The sequence below is a fragment of the Drosophila willistoni genome, unplaced genomic scaffold, assembly GCF_018902025.1.
Source record: "Drosophila willistoni isolate 14030-0811.24 unplaced genomic scaffold, UCI_dwil_1.1 Seg608, whole genome shotgun sequence".
Classification (NCBI taxonomy): Eukaryota; Metazoa; Arthropoda; class Insecta; order Diptera; family Drosophilidae; genus Drosophila; species Drosophila willistoni.
This window is the reverse complement of record NW_025814527.1, coordinates 1-25,679: the sequence shown is the minus strand read 5'-3', so window position 1 is coordinate 25,679 and position 25,679 is coordinate 1. Positions and strand designations below refer to the sequence as shown.

Genomic DNA, 25,679 nt, shown 5'->3' with positions numbered 1-25,679 from the left:
TTTAAGCACTCTAATTTGTTCAAAGTAATTGTACCTGGCCACAAAAACACTCGATTAAGAGCACTAATGTAGGTTTTTAAATAGGAGGAATATATTTAAAAGTACAAGTACTTAATTACATATAAGAACTCCACCCATAATACGCTTACATACATAAAGGTATAGTACTCACTACAAATGTATGTTGTACTACCCGTATGAAGCACAAGTTCAACTACGAACGTTTTAACCGCAACAACTTTAATATAAGCTATTGGAGCTGGAATTACCGCGGCTGCTGGCACCAGACTTGCCCTCAACTTGGTCCTTGTTAAAGGATTTAAAGTGTACTCATTCCAATTACAGGGCCTCGGATATGAGTCCTGTATTGTTATTTTTCGTCACTACCTCCCCGAGCTGGGAGTGGGTAATTTACGCGCCTGCTGCCTTCCTTAGATGTGGTAGCCGCTTCTCAGGCTCCCTCTCCGAAATCGAACCCTGATTCCCCGTTACCCATTGCAACCATGGTAGTCCTAGATACTATCATCAAAAGTTGATAGGGCAGACATTTGAAAGATCTGTCGTCGGTACAAGACCATACGATCTGCATGTTATCTACAGTTCAACCAATATAACGATCAATTGATCGCTTGCTTTTAGTCTAATAAAAACACACGTCCCAGAAGGTCCGTGTTTTAATTGCATATATTAGCTCTAGATTTACCACAGTTATCCAAGTAACTGTTAACGATCTAAGGAACCATAACTGATTTATTATTAAATGTGTTGTTAAATAACGATTTTGAATAAAATAAATTAAAATACATATATTACTTGTGGTAACATTTTACAAATACGGCCATAATTTAATAGCGTTCATTTTCGATTTTCATTAATTGAATATATTTAATAAATTTGTTCAAAAATATCTTTATTTTTACACTTACAAAATATATAATCGCATTTGCTTTAATTTTGCTCATTTCAACAAAAATAAACATTTGTATTTTGATATTAAATTTAAAATTTAACTTGAATTTGACATTTAATGCGTGAAATTATATATCATCATTCACATTAAGTGAGATGAGTGTTTTATAATTATAAGAAATTAATTCAATAATAATAATTTGATTTTAATAATGGAAAAATTTTTGCTCTATATAAGTGACATATTATTTAAATTGCAAACATAATACGATTTATGATGCATACTTAAATAAGAGTAAATACTCTTCTTATATAAAAGGTTAAAGATTATGAACAATTAAACTAAGAACTAATTTAATGCCCATAATCTTTATTCAAGTATTAACGATAAATCCAAATATAACCAGTGAATAAACTTCAGCAGAGAGAACGATCCTAAGATCGTTTCATCATACACCTTAGAATACCTTGGTAGGCTTTTTCATTATCTTTTGCATTTGACATAACGGGTGTTTTTTTAAGCGTTTGGTTTTTTAAATTGAAATGAAACACAAAATTTGAATATTATTGTTAAATTTTTATTTGAGATGATAAAACAAACTCTGCCACTTTTTACTTTTTAAAAATGACTTCATGTAAATGTTGGTCGCGACTGCGTTTCAAGTGATCAACACGGAAGGTCCAATTTTGCACCACTTTTTCCAGCATGTCTAAGGGAATTTCGCCAATAACACGACTGATATTGTCTTCCAATGCACCAATTGACGTTGGTTTGTCCTGGTAAACTAATGACTTTACATATCCCCACAAAAAATAATCCAGTGGTGTAATGTCACATGACCGCGGTGGCCAACTGACGGGTGCGGTTTATGGGCTGGCGCTATCATTGGACCATTTTTCTTCAAAGACGATAACGGTCGCCACGTCACCGTCAATGGACAGCGTTATCGTTCGATGATAACAGACTTTTTTTTGCCCAAAATGAGAGATAATGATCTGGTTGATATGTGGTTTCAACAAGACGGTGCCACATGCCACACAGCACGTGAGACAATGGACCTATTGAAAGATGAGTTCGGTGAACAATTAATCTCTCGTTTTGGACCCGTCAGTTGGCCACCGCGGTCATGTGACATTACACCACTGGATTATTTTAGTTTGTTTTATCATCTCAAATAAAAATTTAACAATAATATTCAAATTTTGTGTGTTTCATTTCAATTTTAAAAACCAAACGCTTAAAAAAACACCCGTTATTAACGTTGAAGTAGAGCAACCTTCAACATGACTGAACAACCCCTTTATCATGAGTAGGTTTTGTGCCACATACTCTCGAAATCGATCATATAAATGGGCGATATTAAATAAATCCCATACGTTATGATAAATATTTTCATATGATATGAAAAATTTTAAATGTTGAGTAAATTTTTTTTTTTTTGCATATAAATTATGAAGATGACAGTTGGCACGGCCGTATTCATTTATTAAAGCTATATACATATAACATTTTTTTTTCTTTTGGCCTTTTAATAGGTACAGTAGGAATCTTTAAAAAATATATATATTGCGTCACTAAATAAATGACGAACCGCCGTTTTCGTTCTTTTAAGTTATATCATAACATTATTTTTCCACCTTTCAATAGGTACAGTAGGAATCTCTTTAAATATATATATTGCGTCACTAAATAAATGACGATTCATTTGGCTACATTATGAAGATGACAGTTGGCACCGCCGTTTTCATTTACTAAAGTTATATACATATAACATTTTTTTTCTTTTGACCTTTTAATAGGTACAGTAGGAATCTCTTTAAATATATATATTGCGTCACTAAATAAATGACGATTCAATTGGCTACATTATGACGATCACAGTTGGAACCGCCGTTTTCGTTCTCTTAAGTTATATACATATAACAATGTTATATACATATAACATTATTATTGGTAGGCCCAGTGTCCAAAGCATAAGAAACAGTGGTATTGCAACCACTGTTTAAGCACCGTTATAACTATTGATATTGATTCCTCACTCTCTGATTTCATAAAGCGTCTCTCGCTCTGCCTTGCAAGCGAAGATGCTCTCTTTATTTGTTGAATATCTAACTCTCTAACTACTTGTCTGCGAGCAGAGAGGCAGTTCGTAAGCATAATCCAAAGCGATCAGATCAAATAAATAAAGCAACGAACAATTAATAAGTGACAAACCTCTATTGTTTGTACTACCATAATATCAGAAGTGGTTCAAAATTCCATAAAATGTCGTAAGATTTAAACAAAATTTCTACGGCAAGCCTAAAAAATTGGCTGGTGGCTTTGGGAATGGACACCAAGGGTTCCAAGACGGAGCTAATAGGCAGACTACTGGAAATTCCGGAGGATGTACGTGGAGGTCTTCCATTAGCTCGAACACCAGATCCCGATGCCATTCCAGGTACAAGCGGCGTTGGTACAAAGTCATCACAAGAAGAACACCAAATGAGGCAATTGGAGTCTCAAATCCTACAGCAACAACATGACGAAATAACCGAAAGTACAGTTATGTTAAAGGGTCTACGCAACGAAATAAAAGAAGCCAAGAAACTTCTAGAAAGTTTGCATATCGCAGTCGCAAGCGGCGACGCCATGCAAGAGCGAGACAGCGATATACGCGTCGGCGCCATGCAAAAGCGAGATTGCAATAGACGCGATGAAAATGAGAGTGGCGACGAACATACGTCAAAAGCAGACGATGAAAACGACGAAGAGAGTTCGGAGCGCGAGCGTGTAACAGAGATGGCAACAGCAATGGACCAGCAGAACAATGTGACCAGAGTAGCTGAGCAGAAAATAAATAATTGGACTTATGCTGGCTACCAGATGGCTAAGGAAATGCTGCTGGAATATAATGGCGGACCAGACGTACAAAATTGGATTGTACAATTAAATAATGTGTCTGCATTGTGTGAACTCAGCGAGAATCAACGTCATTTGCTTTGCGTTGGAAAACTTAAGACCAATGCACTACAATGGCTACATGCAAACTCAAAACGTATATTGGAGTCAGTGGACAAGTTGTTGGACGAGTTGGTGTTGGCATTTGGTTCCAGGAAATCGAAAGCAGAGTTGCGGCGTGCTTTTGAGGCCCGTGTCTGGAGAGATACCGAGCGATTTTCAGAATACTTTGAGAATAAGGTGAAGCTAGCCCAACACGTCAATATTGAGGACGACGAGCTACTAGATTTCATCATAGAGGGAATTCCATTGGAGAGCATGCGTATACAAGCGCGTGTACAATGTTTTGACAAGCCAAACCAGTTTTTAAAAGCATTTGCGGAGGTTCGGCTGCCAAGTAAGAAGTTCGTCGAAAGGCAAAACAGAGTACCCAAGGACTCGAGGTGCCACCATTGTAATTCAAGAAATCATTGGGCGAAGGATTGCCTAAAACCTTTACGTGTTCGTGGATCTTGTTATGGGTGTGGTGCCAAGGAGCACCTCATAGCGCAGTGCCCGCAAAGGAAGAAGCTAAAGGACGAAGTAAACAATTATGTAAGATATATTAAATTATTTTTAAGAGACTATATTCATAAACCAATATTTACAGAGTGCCTCATAGATTCGGCCGTGCCATTTCGTTTATAAAAACATCAAAAGTGCCTAAGGATGTGCAGCTAAATGATAATTTTGAAAACTTTTGCGGGCTAAATCAAAGTCCATTACAAATTTTTGGAAAAATACAATGTTATATTTTGAAAAATTCAATAAAAATTCATTTTGATGTAATGGTTGTGCCTGACGAATCTATGAGTACCGACTTAGTATTGGGTAGAGATTTTATGAAAAAATGTAATTTAGAAATTAATCCAGATGCGTTGAAAATGATTACGTTGGAAAAAAGCGAACGAAATTTGTTGGAAAATCAGGAAAATTATTTAGATAAAATGCTGAAAAATGATAACGGAATAGAAAGTCAAAATTTGTTAGAAAATCAAAAAATTATTTAGGTGAAATACTGGAAATGAAAACGGAATAGAAAGTCAAGTTGTTAGTAAAGATGAGAGAAAAATTGTTAGTAATGTAGATAAAGGAGAAAAAATGAAAGATGTAGAAATTAATATTAGAAATGTGTTGGTAGAAAATTTTGAGAAAGAAATGTTAGAAATCAATTTATTAGACAATGCAAAAGAAGAACTTGTATACAACATCGGTGAAAGTGTTGATTTTAGAACTCGATGTAAGTTTGTCAAACTGTTAGAAGAATGCTATATTGGGCGAACGGATCAGAGAATCCAGATTTTAGATGTGAAATGAAGATAACTCTTGAAAATACGAAACACTTTAGTTGTTCACCTAGAAGGATATCATATACGGAAAAAGAGAAATTACAGATATTAATAGATGATTATTTACAAGAAGGGATTATACAACCCAGTAATTCAGCATATGCATCGCCGATAGTTTTGGTCAAAAAGAAAACAGGAGATTTGCGGCTATGTATAGACTTTAGAAAATCGAACAAAAGTATGGCTAAAGATAACTATCCATTACCATTAATAGACGATCTCCTAGATCGTTTAGCACAAAAGAAAGTATTCACAAAATTGGATTTAAAAAATAGATATTTTCATATGTTCATGGACAAGGAGTCGGTTAAATTTACATCGTTTGTAACACCATTAGGCCAGTATGAATTTCTTAGGATGCCAATGGGATTAAAAAATGCACCGCATGTGTTTCAACGGTTTATAAACAGCATTTTTGATGACATGATTAGGGAAAACATAATTTTATATATGGATGATATAATGATTGCCAGCAAAAATATTGAGGAACATTTAGAAACGTTAAAAGAAGTATTCAAGAGATTAGTGCAGAACAAATTAGAGCTTAGAATGGACAAATGCGAGTTTATGCAAGCTAGTGTAAAATATTTAGGATATTTAATCACAGAAGAGGGAATACAGGTGGATGAAAAGAGTTTAGAAGCAATAAAAAATTATCCAGACAAGACGTAAGCAGTTCACAGCTTTTTATGCTTGTGTTCCTATTTTGGGAGATTCATTAAAGATTTTTCAATAGAAGCCAAGCCGTTGTATGATTTATTAAAGAAGGATAAACAGTTTGAATTTGGAGAAAATGAGTTGAATTGTTTTTTAAATTTAAAAAAGAAATTTATTAAAGCTCCTGTATTGGCTATCTATAATCCTAACGATGAAACTGAATTACACTGTGATGCCAGTGCTTTAGGGTTTGGAGCAGTTCTGCTTCAAAGAAAAGAGGATAGGCGGCACCCAATTTCTTATTTTTCCCAAACGCACTACAGTGACTGAGGCGAAATACCACAGTTTTGAGCTAGAAACACTAGCAATAATATATGCGTTACGCAGATTTAGAATTTATGACCAAGGAAAACGTTTTAGAATACTAACGGATTGTAATTCGTTGACTTTGACTTTAAATAAAGTAGAGCTTAATCCAAGAATTGCTAGATGGGCGTTAGAATTACAGGAATACTGTACGAGCTAGTGCATAGATCTGGCAAACAAATGCAACATGTAGATGTGTTGAGTAGGGGCACAAACATTATGATCACAGAAGCTAATAGTTTTGAAACAAATTTAGTTATTTGCCAATCAAAAGATGAAAAGATTCAGAGTATAAAAAATATTTAGAAGAAAGGTAACACAAACTGTACGAAATGCGGAATGGTATATTATATAGGAAAACAAATGATAGAAGGGTTGTATTTTATGTACCGGAAGATATGGAAGAGCATGTATTATATAAATATCATGACGAATTAGGGCATATTGGCAGGGACAAAATGATAGAAGCAATAGGAAGAGGATACTGGTTTCCAAACATAAATGAGAAGACAATAAAACATATAAGAAATTGTTTGAAATGTATAGCGTATTCACCGAAAACAGGAAAAGGAGATGGTCTTTTGCATAGTATACCGAAAGGAAATAAGCCCGTTGATACAGTTCACATTGATCATTATGGACCGGTAGATTCAGGAAGATCAAAGAAGCATATTTTAGTGGTTGTAGATGCGTTTACAAAATTTGTTAGATTATACACCACGAAAACTACAAACACTAAAGAGGTCACTAAAGCATTAGGAGATTATTTTAGATCATATAGTAGACCGAAATGTATAATATCGGATCGAGGCAGTTGTTTTACATCTGAGAATTTGAAAATTTCATGAAAGACGCGAATATAAAACATATAAAAATAGCTACGGGATCGCCACAAGCAAATGGACAAGTGGAAAGGATTAATAGAAGTCTAGGACCTATGATTGCAAAACTCCCTGAACCTGAGAATGGTTTGTATTGGGATGTGGTCATTGAAAAAGTCGAATTTTCGTTAAACAATACACAACATCGTAGCATCAAAAAATTGCCTGCTAAGATGCTTTTTGGTTTAGTACAAAAAGGAGAGGTTAGTGATGATTTGAAAGAAAAGTTAGACGAAGTGACAAAATTAGACGAAGTCAGTGACAGAAATATAGAAAATATTAGAAAACAGGCAGAATTAAATCAACGGTTAGCTCAGGCCGATAATGAAAAATACTATAACAATAAAAAGAAAGTTACACCGGAATATAAAGAGGGTGATTATATAATGGTTAAAAATTTTGATAGTACCGCAGGAATAACGAGGAAGTTAATACCGAAAAAAAAGGGCCGTATATAATAGCAAAAATTTTAAAAAAATTCCAGGCGTCTGGAGTGCTCAGAATATTAGACATTGGATAAAAAAATGGTGTAAAAATAGTAAATAGTGGAAATTGTTAGCAAATTATATATATATATATATATATACATCGGTACTAGGTTTAAGAATATAATTAAATTGTAAATATTTCACTATAGAATAAGAAAATATTCAAATTGTAAATTTATGTTAACGTTACATGACAAAGTTCGTCAGAATAATAAAGTAAAGCAGAGATTTAGGACAATCTTAAAGTCAGGACGGCCGAGTTGTAGTAGGCCCAGTGTCCAAAGCATAAGAAACAGTGGTATTGAAACCACTGTTTAAGCACCGTTATAACTATTGATATTGATTCGTCACTCTCTGATTTCATAAAGCGTCTCATGCTCTGCCTTGCAAGCGAAGATGCTCTCTTTATTTGTTGAATATCTAACTCTCTAACTACTCTGTCTGCGAGCAGAGAGGCAGTTCGTAAGCATAATCCAAAGCGATCAGATCAAATAAATAAATCAACGAACAATTAATAAGTGACAAACCCCTATTGTTTGTACTACCATACATATAACATTATTTTTCCACCTTTCAATATGAACAGTAGGAATCTCTTTAAGTATGTATATTGCGTCACTAAATAAATGACGATTCATTTGGCTACATCATGACGATAACAGTTGGAAACGCCGTATTCGTTCTTTTAACTTATATATATATATACAATTTTTTTTCACCCATTAAAATATGAAGAGCAGGAATCTCTTAAAGTAAATTCATTGCGTCACTAAAGAAATGACGATACATTTGGCTACCTAAAAAAAAGAGGATAGAAATGAACTTATTATTATATGAAATACTCTCCCATATAATAAAAGTACATCAGCAATTAAAAAAAAATTCGAATCATCAAGCAAAGGATAAGCTTCAGTGGATCGCAGTATGGCAGCTCCTCAACCACTTACAACACCTTGCCTGTTACAAAAGTCGTTTACAATTGATTCTAGGCTTTGTCATTGTATTAAATAATGTCTTAATAAGTAACTAGCGCGGCATCAGGTGATCGAAGATCCTCCCAATTTACTATGTTACAAATAACATTGGCATCACATCCATTGTCGTTTATAAAATAAACTTTTAATGGTTTAGAAGCCATACAATGCAAATTGCCCCTTATTTATCATTGCAGTCCAGCACGGATACGACCTTAGAGGCGTTCAGGCATAATCCAACGGACGTAGCGTCATACCACTGTTCGCTCGAACAAGTATTGTGCCATTGGTCCGTACCTGCGGTTCCTATCGTACTACGCAGGAATGCTGTCGCAACAACGTTTTGTCATTAGTAGGGTAAAACTAACCTGTCTCACGACGGTCTAAACCCAGCTTACGTTCCCTTGCATGGGTGAAGAATCCAACGCTTGGTGAATTTTGCTTCACAATGATAGGAAGAGCCGACATCGAAGGATCAAAAAGCGACGTCGCTATGAACGCTTGGCCGCCACAAGCCAGTTATCCCTATGGTAACTTTTCTGACACCTCTTGTTAAAAACTCTTTAAACCAAAAGGATCGATAGGCCGATCCCTACCTGGCAATGTTTGCCTGGACGCGAACACAACTGCACATTTTCCGCCTTTAATCTATCTCAAGCCCTTTGCAATTCGTCGTCAATGTAAGAGCTAGCTACCTCGGGTTGTTCGAGGTGGGGCCATTTAATCATGCTCAATCGCGTCAGACGCAGCATCGGTGCCATCCATCTAATTGACGGAATCCCGAGACCCCCACAAGTGTGGAAGGCGTGAAAGTACGCAACTGGTACATCCAGTGGGAGATCTAACCATCTCCTTACGAATTGCCGTACCAATCTGTCACATTTTCTTAGGACGCCTATCATCAAATTCCCAAGTGTTAGTTGGTGATAGAGTTGTGGGATAAGGACAGTCCTAAGTGCAAATAACTTCTGTTGTGGTTTCAGAGGGGCTCTTGTTAATCTTAACAGCTTCGGACCGAGGTCGTCTGCTGGACTATACCGAGCCCGCCCATCCACAGCGAACCGGATACCTAAATACTTCCACTCTTCAGTACGCTTCATTGAAGGACACTCGCGCTCACCTACACAAAAGCTCCGTCGTTCTACGACAGTACACTTCTGCTTGGCTTGCCCGTTTATACTGACAGTGAAGCACTTACCAGCATTAAGTGAGAGTCCCACGGAGGCTAGGAAGCCTACCGTGGTATCCAACAATGTTTGAAGCCCCAACGGAGTTTCCGCAAATAGCACTAGATCATCCGCGAACGCTGACGCGCTTGTCATGGTATTTCCGACTTTGGCACCAATCTCTCTGGGGTAGGACCTAAGTAATCTATCAATTATACCATTAAATAGTAATGGAGACAGAGGGTCACCTTGCTTAACGCCCCGCGCGCGTATAAACACCTCTGAACTCCATCCTGCCCCATTGAGGGAGGTTCCGCCGCCCTTATACTGTTCTTCTATAAAGCTGACAAAGTTTGTTGGAGCACCATAGGCCTGTAAAGTCTTGATAATGGCCTGGTGTGATACTGAGTCAAAAGCCTTGCTGACATCCACCGTCGCAAGGTAACATGACTTCCACCGTTTATGGTGCTCCCTCAAAATGAGATCAACCAACGTCGCATTATCAGCACACTCATCGGTAGGTAGGAAACCGCGTTGCCTTGGATCCCAGTTGACTTTAGAAGCCAATCGAGAAGCCAGAACAGCGTTTAATTGCCTGACCAAAACCGACGGGACTGTTATTGGACGAAAGTCTTGCGGTCGATTTGCCGTCACAGTCTTCGGAATGAAGATAGTTCTGGCCAGTCGGGTAGAGAATGGTATTTTGCCGCACCAGAGAATCAGGTTCATTATGCGTAGCATAATGCCTAAGGGTACACTCCTGGCTGTTCTTGGAGTGATACCATCAGGACCCGGAGCACTTGACAACTTTATTTTATTTTCCCTCAGGTCGCGTGGCGTTATCGCTGACCAAACCGTCTCAACTGCACTGGGCAGAAATCACATTGTGTCAACATCCGCTAGGGCCATCACAATGCTTTGTTTTAATTAGACAGTCGGATTACCCAAGTCCGTGCCAGTTCTGAATTGATTGTTAATTGATAATCGTTATAATTTAAAAAAACTAATTAAAAATTAGTATTCTTAAAAATTTTAGCAAGAAAGTTCCACAATTGGCTACGTAACTAACTATCCGGGGAACAAATAACTATCATAAATGATAGAAACTCTATTTACCCAGAACGAGCACATAAACCATGTTATTGTTTCCCAATCAAGCCCGACTATCTCAATCTTCAGAGCCAATCCTTATCCCGAAGTTACTGATCTAATTTGCCGACTTCCCTTACCTACATTATTCTATCGACTAGAGACTCTTCACCTTGGAGACCAGCTGCGGATATTGGTACGGCCTGTTGAGAAGTTTGCGTATCCCCACCATAAATTTTCAAGGTCCGAGGAGAAAATATCGACACAACAGTATATGTCATGCTCTTCTAGCCCATCTACAGAACAGAAACAGAAAAGCAAACTCTTCCGATACCTCTTGACGGCTTCTTTATGGTCGTTCCTCTTGCCAGGATGAGCACGAGGCCCATATTTAATAACAAACGGATACTCAACAGGTTACGGAATTGGAACCGTATTCCCTTTCGTTCAAAATTATTCAAGTGTTTTATTATTTATTATTTCATTTGACATTTTTAAAACTTGAAAATTTTCGGCTTTCGCCTTGAACTTAGGACCGACTAACTCGTGATCAACCACTGTTCACACGAAACCCTTCTCCACTTCAGTCCTCCAAGGTCTCATTCGATTATTTGCTACTACCACCAAGATCTGTACCAATGGCGGCTCCATGCAGGCTTACGCCAAACACTTCTAAGCACGCCATTGTACCTTCCTACTGACTAAAGTTTTAAAATTTATATTATAAATAATATAAATCATCTACTTTAGTGGTAATTTATAGGTATACAACTTAAGCGCCATCCATTTTAAGGGCTAGTTGCTTCGGCAGGTGAGTTGTTACACACTCCTTAGCGGATTTCGACTTCCATAGTCACCGTCCTGCTGTTTTAAGCAACCAACTCCTTTCATGGTTTCTGTATGAGTTGTTAATTTGGGCACCGTATCATTACGTTTGGTTCATCCCACAGCGCCAGTTCTGCTTACCAAAAGTGGCCCACTGGGCACAATATATCATAACCTTAAACTTCATATCAAGAAAGTTAAGGTTCTTACCAATTTAAAGTTTGAGAATAGGTTAAGATCGTTTCGACCCTAAGGCCTCTAATCATTCGCTTTACCAGATAAGATTATTTTATATAACATTTAAATGCACCGGCTATCCTGAGGGAAACTTCGGAAGGAACCAGCTACTAGATGGTTCGATTGGTCTTTCGCCCCAATACTCAATTCTGACAATGGATTTCCCCTGACTTCAACCTGATCAAGTATAGTTCACCATCTTTCGGGTCACAGCATATATGCTCAAGGTACGTTCCAGTTAGAGGTATAAATAATATAAATATCATTATACATAACTATATAGAACGCCCCGGGATTGTGTTAATTATCTATAAATAGTTAAAAACTAATCCCATTATTAGTCAAGTTAATTATGCTATTAGGTTTATATCCCAATAACTTGCACATATGTTAGACTCCTTGGTCCGTGTTTCAAGACGGGACCCGAAGGCATCCTGAATCTTTCGCATTGTTAATCATACAAGTGCATATAATCATCACAGAAAATCAATGATAATCATGCTATTATATAATTCCGAAAAATTAACGCACTGTATTCATATAAATCTATCGACACTTTATCAAATTAATGACATTTATTCTATGTTAAAATGCAAGCAAAATAATTTAAATAAACTATAAGTCATATTTTATGATAAATTTGGTTTATGTTAATAGATTACAATGTCCTTATATGGAAAAAATGCACACTATTATTATAATATTATTAATATATTAAAACTCTAATGATGAATTTTCCATAATGGATATTCAGGTTCATCGGGCTTAACCTCTAAGCAGTTTCACGTACTATTTAACTCTCTATTCAGAGTTCTTTTCAACTTTCCCTCACGGTACTTGTTTACTATCGGTCTCATGGTTATATTTAGTTTTAGATGGAGTTTACCACCCACTTAGTGCTGCACTATCAAGCAACACGACTCTTTGGAAACACCATCTAGTAATCATTAACGTTATACGGGCCTGGCACCCTCTATGGGTAAATGGCCTCATTTAAGAACGACTTAAATCGTTAATTTCTTATACTAGAATATTGATGCTCCATACACTGCATCTCACATTTGCCATAAAGACAAAGTGACTTAGTGCTGAACTATTTTCTTTTCGCTCGCCGCTAGTAAGAAAATCCTTGTTAGTTTCTTTTATATTTATATTTATATTTCCTTCACCATCTATTCCTCTTTCTTCCTCATCTATTCCCACTCCTTCCTTATCTATTCCTTCTTCTACTCTATCAAAAAACTAACAACTTCCTTCTCTGTCGGCTATCAGAATGTCAGAGGCCTTAATACTAAACTTACTAAACTCTTTGTAGATAGTCTGTCTTTTGATTTTGACCTTATTGTCTTTACTGAGACTTGGTTAAAACCTGACGTTTTTGACGCCACAGTTCTACCCTCTAATTTCAATATTTTTAGACGTGATCGTACTGATCGTAGGGGTGGTGGAGTTCTTATTGCTGTAGATTCCGCCCTATCATCGGGTCTGATAACAATACCTGTCTCAAGTACTATCGAATTTATATGCGTTAAGGTATCTTTTAGTCGTTTTTCCATTTTTGTTACCTGTTCTTACATTCCACCCCAATCGGAATGGCCAACCTATTTACTACACTTAGATTCTATTAAATTTATAGTTGAACTACTTTCTGACAGAGACTTATTAATTGTCCTAGGGGACTTTAACCTGCCCACTATGACTTGGTCAACAGTTAATGGTAGCAAAACGTTGCTGCCCTCTGGGTGTCATGATTTTATTGATGGTCTGCTTGAGCTTTCGTTGGCCCAGCTGAATTCGATTTCTAATACGTCTGGCAGATTTCTGGATCTGATTTTTACTTCTGATCCTAGCTTTTGTGAAGTATCTAGAACTAGTCCAATGGTGTTACCAGAGGATAGTTATCATCCAACTTTAGAGTTATCTATTGAGTTTCCCAGCCGCGAGCCCATCTCCGAGTGTGATCCTACGGTAAGCACCCGATGTTTTCGGAAGACTGACTTTGTCGCACTAAACAATGCCTTTCTTAATACCGATTGGACTAATTTATACACTTGTACGGATATGAATTCCGCCATTTCTTTATTTTATACCACTGTTGACTCGATCTTAATGACTGTGTACCCCTAGTGTCTCCTGTGGTGACGCAAAAATCACCATGGTTTACGCGGGGGCTGTCAAAACTGAAGAATCTTAAGTCTAGGTATTACAAAAAATATAAAGTCACGGGTCTATCATCGGATCTGTCTCGTTACTTGGTTGCTAAATCGAATTTTATTGTTTCTAATTCTAAATGCTATAATAATTACTTACAACGTTGCAAGTTGCAATTCTCCGAAAATCCTAAAGAGTTCTATAGTTTCGTTAACTCAAAGCGAAATTCTGTCTCCCTTCCATCGTTTGCAGTTTTTAATAATGATTCGGCCTCTTCTGATCAATCTATTTCTAATTTATTTGCTGACTTCTTCTCGACTACGTACATATCTACTAAGTACAACTCTAGCCAGATATATCCATATCCTATAACGAAATCCAACTGTATTCTTAATCCTATTATAACGCAAAGTTCGGTAGCTAAGGAACTAATGACGATTAAGCCGGTATACTCACCGGGCCCAGACGGTATTCCCGCTTGTGTCCTGAGGTTCTGTGCGGAGTCATTGTGCTCGCCTTTACTTAAGCTTTTTGAGTTGTCCGTTACACTGTCCGAGTTTCCAACTATATGGAAGGATTCGTTCATTTTACCTCTTCACAAATGTGGCAATAAATCCGACGTCACTAATTACAGAGGAATTTCTAAATTGTCAGCGATACCTAAACTGTTTGAGAAAATTATGACGTCTCAAATACAGCATTTCTGTAAATCTATTTTTTCGCCATACCAGCATGGGTTTGTCAAGAATAGGTCTACCACAACTAACCTTTTACAGTTTACATCTTTTGTAATCCAAGGTTTTAAGAAACAAAAGCAAACTGATGTTATATATACGGATTTCAGTAAGGCTTTCGATTCGGTAAACCATGCCTTACTATTACATAAGCTGAATTTAGTTGGCTTTCCGGATGCTCTGCTTGCTTGGATTTTACAATATCTAAGCAATAGGAGGCAGAGGGTTCTTTTTAGGTCCTCTCTTTCTAAGATCATTTGTGTTGAATCGGGAGTCCCACAGGGCAGTCACCTTGGCCCATTATTATTTACCATTTTTATTAATGATCTCCCCACCGTTCTTTTAAATTCCAGAGTTCTTATGTATGCCGATGATGTAAAAATCGCTAATCGCATCGTAGACTCTCTCTCATGTCATACCTTGCAAGCTGACCTGAATGCTTTTCAGGGGTGGTGTAGGACTAACTTGTTATCTCTAAACTGTTCTAAGTGCAAAGTTATGTCTTTTTATAGAGGTTCTCCCCAATTAACGAGTTACTTTTTAAATAATTTCCCGTTAGAAAAAATTAATAATACTTCCTTGGTTGTAAAAGATTTGGGGATCTTAATCGACCACAAACTTAGTTTTAATCAGCATATATCGACTACTGTTAGTAGGGCTAAGAGTGTTCTTGGCTTTATGAAGCGCTGGTCGAAGGAGTTCAAGGATCCATATATTACCAAAATACTTTTTACTTCTTTAGTCCGCCCCATATTAGAATATGGATCTTGTGTTTGGTCTCCTCAATATGAGTTTTATCAAAACAAATTAGAATCTGTACAAAACAGTTTTTACTCTTTGCCCTTCGTGATTTGCGCTGGGATCCAACTGTACAACTTCCATCTTATTCTAGTCGACTTCAGTTAATTAACCTTCCTTCTTTAACTAATCGTAGAACAATGCTTGGTGTAACTTTTCTTTACAAACTTTTGAATGGTGAGATTGACTCTTCCGAGCTGTTGAGCCAAATTAACATTTCTGTTCCATCTAGAAGGACCCGCAATTTCACACCGCTTATACTTCCCACTTGCACAACTAACTATTCTCTGCATGAACCTTTCGTATACTATGTAGTGACTACAACAGACTTTGGCACGTTATCGGTTCCGAAACATCGCTTCCGGGTATTAAAACTGCGATCTTGTCATTCCTCGCTCGTAATTAGTTGTAATCATCTTTATTTATACCTATCCTGTTTTCTTTTTATATGTTACCTATTATCTCATTACATTTAATATTTTCTATTTCTTTAGTTTAATTTATGTTTATATATGTAATACGCCTATGCCCTTAGGTCGGAGTGGGTAGAGGTTGTAACATTAACTTTACTTAGGGTCATTCGTAACAGGCCCGGGCCTGGTGTCATATGGGCCACTTGTTCGTACTGAGCGTTGTACGACTACGTCTATATATATATATATGGGTAGTCCCATATGAGTTGGGGTTGTATATACACACAAATATATTATTTAATATATTAAAACCATTGTATACTTTAAGTGAAGAATAATATTATGACACAATTATTTTTTCATTTCATATCATTAATAAGAGGCAATTCTAGATTAAAATTTAATATTTTTTATGCTAGACATTCCTCAGTATCATTTTATTTGAAAAAGAAAATTATACATCTTCGTTTTTCTCATACATATGTGAGCCAATGTGTTTCAATTATTATTAATATTATGAATATACATATATATCCAATAATATACCATATGCTTTAATATTTCGTAAAATATTAAAACAACTTATTTAGCATAGTCTTACAACCCTCAACCATATGTAGTCCAAGCAGCACTCTAAAATTAATTAAAGTACCATAACAGCATGGACTGCGATATGCGTTCAAAATGTCGATGTTCATGTGTCCTGCAGTTCACACGATGACGCACAGTTTGCTGCGTTCTTCATCGACCCATGAGCCGAGTGATCCACCACTTAGAGTGATTATTAAATTGTTTGTTTATTTCATTACGTCAATAATATTTTTATTGAAAGAAATTAAAAATACACCAATTTACTGGCATATATCAATTCCTTCAATAAAATCTTAACCCAAACGAATGCTGCGAAATGTCTTAGTTAACATAAGTGATTGAATACTGGACTTGACTATCAATTTATGTAAAACGTTAACCTTAAATGCAGGTACAACATTGTACATTTGGGATGTTGATTTAACCAATGTATGCCCAAACCAACAATGGCCAATACATTACGCAACGCCTGTATAGTATGGTACATATACACGCAGAGAAATAAAGATTCTACCGTCGATTGTTATATATTTATACTCATTTTACTTTATTTAAATTTAATTTAATTAAATTTTTCAAATCAAATATTGTATTAAATCAACTTCCCCTGATCAGATTTAATAATAATAATAATCAATTTCATTTTCATTTTATGCTCTCATCTTCAATTTCATTTTCATTTTATATATCTTTATATTAATTTGGTATTTATTTATTTTAACAACGGTTGGAAAATACAATAATGATCCTTCCGCAGGTTCACCTACGGAAACCTTGTTACGACTTTTACTTCCTCTAAATAATCAAGTTCGGTCAACTTTTGCGAAACAACCGTAACACGCAAGGCGTCACAGTGATCACGTCCAGAGACCTCACTAAATAATCTAAATAATCATTCGCTTTACCAGATAAGATTATTTTATATAACATTTAAATGCACCGGCTATCCTGAGGGAAACTTCGGAAGGAACCAGCTACTAGATGGTTCGATTGGTCTTTCGCCCCAATACTCAATTCTGACAATGGATTTCCCCTGACTTCAACCTGATCAAGTATAGTTCACCATCTTTCGGGTCACAGCATATATGCTCAAGGTACGTTCCAGTTAGAGGTATAAATAATATAAATATCATTATACATAACTATATAGAACGCCCCGGGATTGTGTTAATTATCTATACATAGTTAAAAGACTAATCCCATTATTAGTCAAGTTAATTATGCTATTAGGTTTATATCCCAATAACTTGCACATATGTTAGACTCCTTGGTCCGTGTTTCAAGACGGGTCCCGAAGGCATCCTGAATCTTTCGCATTGTTAATCATACAAGTGCATATAATCATCACAGAAAATCAATGATAATCATGCTATTATATAATTCCGAAAAATTAACGCACTGTATTCATATAAATCTATCGACACTTTATCAAATTAATGACATTTATTCTATGTTAAAATGCAAGCAAAATAATTTAAATAAACTATAAGTCATATTTTATGATAAATTTGGTTTATGTTAATAGATTACTATGTCCTTATATGGAAAAAATGCACACTATTATTATAATATTATTAATATATTAAAACTCTAATGATGAAGTTTCCATAATGGATATTCAGGTTCATCGGGCTTAACCTCTAAGCAGTTTCACGTACTATTTAACTCTCTATTCAGAGTTCTTTTCAACTTTCCCTCACGGTACTTGTTTACTATCGGTCTCATGGTTATATTTAGTTTTAGATGGAGTTTACCACCCACTTAGTGCTGCACTATCAAGCAACACGACTCTTTGGAAACACCATCTAGTAATCATTAACGTTATACGGGCCTGGCACCCTCTATGGGTAAATGGCCTCATTTAAGAACGACTTAAATCGTTAATTTCTCATACTAGAATATTGATGCTCCATACACTGCATCTCACATTTGCCATAAAGACAAAGTGACTTAGTGCTGAACTATTTTCTTTTCGCTCGCCGCTAGTAAGAAAATCCTTGTTAGTTTCTTTTATATGGGTAGTCCCCATATGAGTTGGGGTTGTATATACACACAAATATATTATTTAATATATTAAAACCATTGTATACTTTAAGTGAAGAATAATATTATGACACAATTATTTTTCATTTCATATCATTAATAAGAGGCAATTCTAGATTAAAATTTAATATTTTTTATGCTAGACATTCCTCAGTATCATTTGATTTGAAAAAGAAAATTATACATCTTCGTTTTTCTCATACATATGTGAGCCAATGTGTTTCAATTATTATTAATATTATGAATATACATATATATCCAATAATATACCATATGCTTTAATATTTCGTAAAATATTAAAACAACTTATTTAGCATAGTCTTACAACCCTCAACCATATGTAGTCCAAGCAGCACTCTAAAATTAATTAAAGTACCATAACAGCATGGACTGCGATATGCGTTCAAAATGTCGATGTTCATGTGTCCTGCAGTTCACACGATGACGCACAGTTTGCTGCGTTCTTCATCGACCCATGAGCCGAGTGATCCACCACTTAGAGTGATTATTAAATTGTTTGTTTATTTCATTACGTCAATAATATTTTTATTGAAAGAAATTAAAAATACACCATTTTACTGGCATATATCAATTCCTTCAATAAAATCTTAACCCAAACGAATGCTGCGAAATGTCTTAGTTAACATAAGTGATTGAATACTGGACTTGACTATCAATTTATGTAAAACGTTAACCTTAAATGCAGGTACAACATTGTACATTTGGGATGTTGCTTTAACCAATGTATGCCCAAACCAACAATGGCCAATACATTACGCAACGCCTGTATATTATGGTACATATACACGCAGAGAAATAAAGATTCTACCGTCGATTGTTATATATTTATACTCATTTTACTTTATTTAAATTTAATTTAATTTAATTTAATTTAATTTAATTTTTCAAATCAAATATTGTTTTAAATCGACTTCCCCTGATCAGATTTAATAATAATAATAATCAATTTCATTTTCATTTTATGCTATCTTCAATTTCATTTTCATTTTATTTATTTTAACAACGGTTGGAAAATACAATAATGATCCTTCCGCAGGTTCACCTACGGAAACCTTGTTACGACTTTTACTTCCTCTAAATAATCAAGTTCGGTCAACTTTTGCGAAACAACCGTAACACGCAAGGCGTCACAGTGATCACGTCCAGAGACCTCACTAAATAATTCAATCGGTAGTAGCGACGGGCGGTGTGCACAAAGGGCAGGGACGTAATCAATGCGAGTTAATGACTCACACTTACTAGGAATTCCAAGTTCATGTGAACAGTTTCAGTTCACAATCCCAAGCATGAAAGTGGTTCAGCGGCTTACCCGGACCTCTCGGTCTAGGAAATACACGTTGATACTTTCATTGTAGCGCGCGTGCAGCCCAGGACATCTAAGGGCATCACAGACCTGTTATTGCTCAATCTCATTATTGCTAGACGCCATTTGTCCATTTAAGAAGCTAGTGTCCTTATAATGGGACAAATCAACAGGTACGGCTCCACTTATATAAACACATTCAAACACAATAAATATTTTACTGCTACCATGAATGAAGGCAATATAAGCTTCAACACTATAATCCTGAAGATATTTATTTAATATATTTTTAGTCTCGTTCGTTATCGGAATTAACCAGACAAATCACTCCACGAACTAAGAACGGCCATGCACCACCACCCATAGATTCGAGAAAGAGCTATCAATCTGTCTTACACACTTATGTTCGGAGCTGGTAAGTTTTCCCGTGTTGAGTCAAACTAAGCCGCAGGCTCCACTCCTAGTGGTGCCCTTCCGTCAATTCCTTTAAGTTTCAGCTTTGCAACCATACTTCCCCCGGAGCCCAAAAGCTTTGGTTTCCCGGGAAGCGACTGAGAGAGCCATAAAAGTAGCTACACCCAATTGCTAGCTGGCATCCTTTATGTTTAGAACTAGGGCGGTATCTGATCGCCTTCGAACCTCTAACTTTCGTTCTTGATTAATGAAAACATCTTTGGCAAATGCTTTCGCTTAAGTTAGTCTTACGACGGTCCAAGAATTTCACCTCTCACTGCCCCCATACTGCTTCTATTAATCATTACCTCTTGATCTGAAAACCAATGAAAGCAGAACAGAGGTCTTATTTCATTATCCCATGCACAGAATATTCATCAAATATTCATTTGAAACCTGCTTTAAGCACTCTAATTTGTTCAAAGTAATTGTACCGGCCCACAAAAACCCTCGATTAAGAGCACTAATGTAGGTTTTTAAATAGGAGGAATATATAAAAAAGTACAAGTACTTAATTGCATATAAGAACTCCACCGATAATACGCTTACATACATAAAGGTATAGTACTAACAACAAATGTATGTTGTACTACCCGTATGAAGCACAAGTTTAACTACGAACGTTTTAACCGCAACAACTTTAATATACGCTATTGGAGCTGGAATTACCGCGGCTGCTGGCACCAGACTTGCCCTCCAATTGGTCCTTGTTAAAGGATTTAAAGTGTACTCATTCCAATTACAGGGCCTCGGATATGAGTCCTGTATTGTTATTTTTCGTCACTACCTCCCCGAGCTGGGAGTGGGTAATTTACGCGCCTGCTGCCTTCCTTAGATGTGGTAGCCGCTTCTCAGGCTCCCTCTCCGGAATCGAACCCTGATTTCCCGTTACCCGTTGCAACCATGGTAGTCCTAGATACTACCATCAAAAGTTGATAGGGCAGACATTTGAAAGATCTGTCGTCGGTACAAGACCATACGATCTGCATGTTATCTACAGTTCAACCAATATAACGATCAATTGATCGCTTGCTTTTAGTCTAATAAAAGCACACGTCCCAGAAGGTCCGTGTTTTAATTGCATGTATTAGCTCTAGATTTACCACAGTTATCCAAGTAACTGTTAACGATCTAATTAACCATAACTGATATAATGAGCCTTTTGCGGTTTCACTTTTAATTCGTGTGTAGTTGCATGGCTTAATCTTTGAGACAAGCATATAACTACTGGCAGGATCAACCAGAATAATGTTATTTATTAAATGTGTTGTTAAATAACGATTTTGAATAAAATAAATTAAAATACATATATTACTTGTGGTAACATTTTACAAATACGGCCATAATTTAATAGCGTTCATTTTCGATTTTCATTAATTGAATATATTTAATAAATTTGTTCAAAAATATCTTTATTTTTACACTTACAAAATATATAATCGCATTTGCTTTAATTTTGCTCATTTCAACAGAAAATAAACATTTGTATTTTGATATTAAATTTAAAATTTAACTTGAATTTGACATTTAATGCGTGAAATTATATATCATCATTCACATTAAGTGAGATGAGTGTTTTATAATTATAAGAAATTAATTCAATAATAATAATTTGATTTTAATAATGGAAAAATTTTTGCTCTATATAAGTGACATATTATTTAAGTTGCAAACATAATACGATTTATGATGCATACTTAAATAAGAGTAAATACTCTTCTTATATAAAAGGTTAAAGATTATGAACAATTAAACTAAGAACTAATTTAATGCCCATAATCTTTATTCAAGTATTAACGATAAATTCAAATATAACCAGTGAATAAACTTCAGCAGAGAGAACGATCCTAAGATCGTTTCATCATACATACCTTGGTAGGCTTTTTCATTATCTTTTGCATTTGACATATTAACGTTGAAGTAGAGCAACCTTCAACATGACTGAACAACCCCTTTATCATGAGTAGGTTTTGTGCCACATACTCTCGAAATCGATCATATAAATGGGCGATATTAAATAAATCCCATACGTTATGATAAATATTTTCATATGATATGAAAAATATTAAATGTTGAGTAAATTTTTTTTTTTTTTGCATATAAATTATGAAGATGACAGTTGGCACCGCCGTATTCATTTATTAAAGCTATATACATATAACATTTTTTTTCCTTTGGCCTTTTAATAGGTACAGTAGGAATCTTTAAAAAAAATATATATTGCGTCACTAAATAAATGACGAACCGCCGTTTTCGTTCTTTTAAGTTATATCATAACATTATTTTTCCACCTTTCAATATGGACAGTAGGAATTTCTTTAAATATATTTATTGTGTCTCTGAATAAATGACAATTCATTTGGCTACATTATGAAGATGACAGTTGGCACCGCCGTTTTCATTTACTAAAGTTATATACATATAACATTTTTTTTCTTTTGACCTTTTAATAGGTACAGTAGGAATCTCTTTAAATATATATATTGCGTCACTAAATAAATGACGATTCAATTGGCTACATTATGACGATCACAGTTGGAACCGCCGTTTTCGTTCTCTTAAGTTATATACATATAACAATGTTATATACATATAACATTATTATTGGTAGGCCCAGTGTCCAAAGCATAAGAAACAGTGGTATTGCAACCACTGTTTAAGCACCGTTATAACTATTGATATTGATTCCTCACTCTCTGATTTCATAAAGCGTCTCTCGCTCTGCCTTGCAAGCGAAGATGCTCTCTTTATTTGTTGAATATCTAACTCTCTAACTACTCTGTCTGCGAGCAGAGAGGCAGTTCGTAAGCATAATCCAAAGCGATCAGATCAAATAAATAAAGCAACGAACAATTAATAAGTGACAAACCTCTATTGTTTGTACTACCATAATATCAGAAGTGGTTCAAAATTCCATAAAATGTCGTAAGATTTAAACAAAATTTCTACGGCAAGCCTAAAAAATTGGCTGGTGGCTTTGGGAATGGACACCAAGGGTTCCAAGACGGAGCTAATAGGCAGACTACTGGAAATTCCGGAGGATGTACGTGGAGGTCTTCCATTAGCTCGAACACCAGATCCCGATGCCATTCCAGGTACAAGCGGCGTTGGTACAAAGTCATCACAAGAAGAACACCAAATGAGGCAATTGGAGTCTCAAATCCTACAGCAACAACATGACGAAATAACCGAAAGTACAGTTATGTTAAAGGGTCTACGCAACGAAATAAAAGAAGCCAAGAAACTTCTAGAAAGTTTGCATATCGCAGTCGCAAGCGGCGACGCCATGCAAGAGCGAGACAGCGATATACGCGTCGGCGCCATGCAAAAGCGAGATTGCAATAGACGCGATGAAAATGAGAGTGGCGACGAACATACGTCAAAAGCAGACGATGAAAACGACGAAGAGAGTTCGGAGCGCGAGCGTGTAACAGAGATGGCAACAGCAATGGACCAGCAGAACAATGTGACCAGAGTAGCTGAGCAGAAAATAAATAATTGGACTTATGCTGGCTACCAGATGGCTAAGGAAATGCTGCTGGAATATAATGGCGGACCAGACGTACAAAATTGGATTGTACAATTAAATAATGTGTCTGCATTGTGTGAACTCAGCGAGAATCAACGTCATTTGCTTTGCGTTGGAAAACTTAAGACCAATGCACTACAATGGCTACATGCAAACTCAAAACGTATATTGGAGTCAGTGGACAAGTTGTTGGACGAGTTGGTGTTGGCATTTGGTTCCAGGAAATCGAAAGCAGAGTTGCGGCGTGCTTTTGAGGCCCGTGTCTGGAGAGATACCGAGCGATTTTCAGAATACTTTGAGAATAAGGTGAAGCTAGCCCAACACGTCAATATTGAGGACGACGAGCTACTAGATTTCATCATAGAGGGAATTCCATTGGAGAGCATGCGTATACAAGCGCGTGTACAATGTTTTGACAAGCCAAACCAGTTTTTAAAAGCATTTGCGGAGGTTCGGCTGCCAAGTAAGAAGTTCGTCGAGAGGCAAAACAGAGTACCCAAGGACTCGAGGTGCCACAATTGTAATTCAAGAAATCATTGGGCGAAGGATTGCCTAAAACCTTTATGTGTTCGTGGATCTTGTTATGGGTGTGGTGCCAAGGAGCACCTCATAGCGCAGTGCCCGCAAAGGAAGAAGCTAAAGGACGAAGTAAACAATTATGTAAGATATATTAAATTATTTTTAAGAGACTATATTCATAAACCAATATTTACAGAGTGCCTCATAGATTCGGCCGTGCCATTTCGTTTATAAAAACATCAAAAGTGCCTAAGGATGTGCAGCTAAATGATAATTTTGAAAACTTTTGCGGGCTAAATCAAAGTCCATTACAAATTTTTGGAAAAATACAATGTATTATTTTGAAAAATTCAATAAAAATTCATTTTGATGTAATGGTTGTGCCTGACGAATCTATGAGTAGCGACTTAGTATTGGGTAGAGATTTTATGAAAAAATGTAATTTAGAAATTAATCCAGATGCGTTGAAAATGATTACGTTGGAAAAAAGCGAACGAAATTTGTTGGAAAATCAGGAAAATTATTTAGATAAAATGCTGAAAAATGATAACGGAATAGAAAGTCAAAATTTGTTAGAAAATCAAAAAATTATTTAGGTGAAATACTGGAAAATGAAAACGGAATAGAAAGTCAAGTTGTTAGTAAAGATGAGAGAAAAATTGTTAGAAATGTAGATAAAGGAGAAAAATGAAAGATGTAGAAATTAATATTAGAAATGTGTTGGTAGAAATTTTGAGAAAGAAATGTTAGAAATCAATTTATTAGACAATGCAAAAGAAGAACTTGTATACAACATCGGTGAAAGTGTTGATTTTAGAACTCGATGTAAGTTTGTCAAACTGTTAGAAGAACGCTATATTGGGCGAACAGATCAGAGAATACAGATTTTAAATGTGAAATGAAGATAACTCTTGAAAATACGAAACACTTTAGTTGTTCACCTAGAAGGATATCATATACGGAAAAAGAGAAATTACAGATATTAATAGATGATTATTTACAAGAAGGGATTATACAACCCAGTAATTCAGCATATGCATCGCCGATAGTTTTGGTCAAAAAGAAAACAGGAGATTTGCGGCTATGTATAGACTTCAGAAAATCGAACAAAAGTATGGCTAAAGATAACTATCCATTACCATTAATAGACGATCTCCTAGATCGTTTAGCACAAAAGAAAGTATTCACAAAATTGGATTTAAA

The 25,679-nt window shown here is 35.9% G+C and overlaps 1 long non-coding RNA gene, 2 other non-coding genes and 1 pseudogene across 3 annotated transcripts; all 4 read right to left on the bottom strand.

The window, feature by feature from the left end:
• Nucleotides 1–1,236: 1,236 nt before the first annotated feature.
• On the bottom strand, nt 1,237–22,350 carry LOC124461717. Its single transcript, XR_006955227.1, has 2 exons — nt 22,300–22,350; nt 1,237–1,376 (listed from the first exon to the last, which is right to left on the bottom strand). It is a non-coding gene; the product is annotated as an uncharacterized LOC124461717 (long non-coding RNA).
• Nucleotides 8,514–13,117, bottom strand: LOC124461723 (annotated as a pseudogene).
• LOC124461725 lies at nt 16,618–16,797 on the bottom strand. The gene has a single exon (XR_006955230.1). It is a non-coding gene; the product is annotated as a 5.8S ribosomal RNA (ribosomal RNA).
• Nucleotides 18,976–19,155, bottom strand: LOC124461721. Its single transcript, XR_006955229.1, has one exon. It is a non-coding gene; the product is annotated as a 5.8S ribosomal RNA (ribosomal RNA).
• Nucleotides 22,351–25,679: the final 3,329 nt, after the last annotated feature.